We start from the raw sequence: 2,845 nt of genomic DNA on the forward strand, positions 1-2,845 counted from the left end.
CTGCTTCCTATCCGGACCGGGTCCCCACTCAGCCTCATCTTCCTCACTCCAGGCCCCTGATGGTAGAAGGCATATTCTTTCTGCGCCATGGAGGCCAGTTTGCTTTATGACCAAGTCCATGGCCCATGCTCCTACTAGGAGTTAAATTTAGAAAACTTTTTCTCATAACAAAGCCTGGTTTTTGAGAGTTGTCTGGGTGTTCAAGATAGCTATTCTGGGTTTCAAAACTCAATGTGGACTGCTTTCTCTTGGCATCCTTGCTATCACTGTCCCAGTTCCCTCTTTGGCCAATGGATACTTCTATAGAAGAGGGGACAGGTGAAATGCAAGGATATGCAAATGACACAATTAGTAAATTAGCTTATTTCAGAGTATTATCCCATTACATATACCTGGATACACTCCAGACTTTGATCTACTTGAAGGCATTGTCACATTTCCCCAGATATCTCAAAATGTCTAAGAGAAGTCAGATGCTAATTATGAGAAGATGTGTGGATTTACTAACTTTTTTGGCTTTCTTATGTTGTCTCCCATTATAACAGCTCCTTGTAGGGCAGCTTCCTGCTCTAGACTAGTTAAGAAATTCCAATGAATAGTTCCAGATGGGCTAGGGTCTTTGATGAATGAAAAGTGAAATGAATTAACTTTTATTGATGTACTTTTAAAATCATCTTTCTCTTTTTAAAAAACATTTATTTATTTTTGGCTGTGCTGGATCTTTGTTGCTGTGCATGGGTTTTCTCTAGTTGGCAGCACGTGGGCCTAGTTGTCCTGAGGCATGTGTTATCTTCTGGACCAGGGGTTGAATTTGTGTCCCCTGCATTGGCAGCAGATTCTTTACCACTGGACACTAATGAACTTTTAAAAACCTAGTCTTTCTAAAGGGCCTGTGTCTGGGGTAAAATTCTAAACGGAAGGCAAAAATTTGGGGGATCAACTGTGTTAGTCATTCATTGAGCACTTGCTCTATGGAAAGTGACTTTTGAACATTATCTCATTTGCTGTTATTTCTGAACACTGTGAAAAATAAATTTTATGGCAGACCTGTTTTAAACAGGCATTCTGAAAGCCAGACAGTATAAATTTCTCTGGCTCAAGACTCAAGAAATCATTTCAGCTCAACCTCATTTTGGCTCTTTTTCTAAACTATAGAAATTATAGAGCTATAAAGTCTATAACTAGATGGAGCAATAAGGTAGATTTTAAAAAAGCAACAAAGAAAAACTGACACCCCATAACTACCACCCCAACTGTCAAATTTCTTAAAGAATGATGACCTGATTACATGTGTAGGACTTTGTAATTTACAAAACACTGTCTAAAATACTTAGCCCTCATAATTCCCCTGTATTACTGTTACTATTATTATCCTCATTCTTAGATTTAAAAAAGAGCAAAGTTGGTCATTTTAATTGAACATCTACTATGTGCTGGACACTTTAAAATTGTTTGTCGCATTTATTATGACCACAATCTAATGAGTAAGAGATTACTATTTCCATCTCACAAATAGGGAACCTGTTAATAAACCTCAGAGAAGTTTGGTCAAGGTCATACAGCTGGCGAAGGAAGGCTGAGCACCCATACATTCTTTGATGCCAGGTTTAATGCATTTCCTACTACAACTATTACATCCCTCAAGCTGCTGGGGGAGGAATTTGTGTGTCAGAGCCTTCTGCACAGATTCACTTAGCTCTGCATCTCACAACCCTGCAAAGATGTAGAGGGGAGGAAGGGAGAATGAGAAAGGAGAAGTTTCCGTTGTAGCATCAGGGTGAAAAACACAGGTGGTTCAGCCTGAAAAAAATTCCTCTCCCTTTGTCTCACTTCTCCTGCTACCTTTCTCAGATATTTTTGTAATACCTCCTTTTGCTAGTTTTCTCCTGCCAGTTGTAGGTAGCTGTAGGTGGCTTGACTCCTTAAATAAAGCCTCGTGGGTGCTCATTACTCTCAGATTGAAAATGCTTTTTGGTAGTAAGAAGTCCTTTCTTTACATGGTGATCCTCCCCACTCCCGTAGTCCTGAATACCTCTTTTTTTTTTTTTTTTAATATTTATTTATTTATTTGACTACACTGGGTCTTAGTTGCAGCATAGGGGATCTTTAGTTATGGCATATGAACTCTTAGTTGCAGCATATGTGATCTAGCTCCCTGACCTGGGATTGAACCAGGACCCCCTACATTCAAAGCATGGAGTCTTAGCCACTGGACCATCAGGGAAGATCCCTCTTAATATAAACATATTCTAATGCCTAGAAAAAGGACAAGTGACACTCAGTAAGCACTGTTGGATAAATGAATACATACTGAAATATAAGACTGGATGGTAGTGTTTCTATTTGAAGCATCAGCAAATTAACAAATAACACTAAATATATGGAACACTCATTATCCTAAAGTTTACAATCAGGAGTCTTTATGTGACTTGGTCACCTTCTGAAATATTCTAGAAATGTCGGTTTTGGTGAATACTTTGACCACAACTCTTTAAATGAAATAATTCTGCACACAATATTTTGCCCAGATAACTTGTGCCCCTGGTCATAGCCGATTGGACCAAAGATGGACACCCTATCAAAGACAGTCAACCACAGGTGAACAAAGCTGAGTTGAGTCTATAGCTATTTAAACTTGCATGTAATCCCTTCCACTTGCTAGGGGATGAAGTGGTAAAGAAAGATTGACATAAATTAGCTAATATCTGGGTTATATGGATATTTACAGCTGCTTAGTATAGATTCTATTGTACAGAAATCTGTACAAGAATATTCATTGCAGTATTAGTCATAATAGCCAGAAGGTGGACAAAAACCCAAATGGCCATCCAGTGTTGAATGGATA

The 2,845-nt window shown here is 38.7% G+C and overlaps 1 non-coding gene across 1 annotated transcript; it reads right to left on the reverse strand.

Annotated features, from left to right (window-relative positions):
* Nucleotides 1–2,151: 2,151 nt before the first annotated feature.
* TRNAQ-UUG (transfer RNA glutamine (anticodon UUG)) lies at nucleotides 2,152–2,224 on the reverse strand. The gene has a single exon. It is a non-coding gene; the product is annotated as a tRNA-Gln (tRNA).
* Nucleotides 2,225–2,845: the final 621 nt, after the last annotated feature.

Source organism: Dama dama, chromosome 12 (genome assembly GCF_033118175.1).
Source record: "Dama dama isolate Ldn47 chromosome 12, ASM3311817v1, whole genome shotgun sequence".
Taxonomy (NCBI): Eukaryota; Metazoa; Chordata; class Mammalia; order Artiodactyla; family Cervidae; genus Dama; species Dama dama.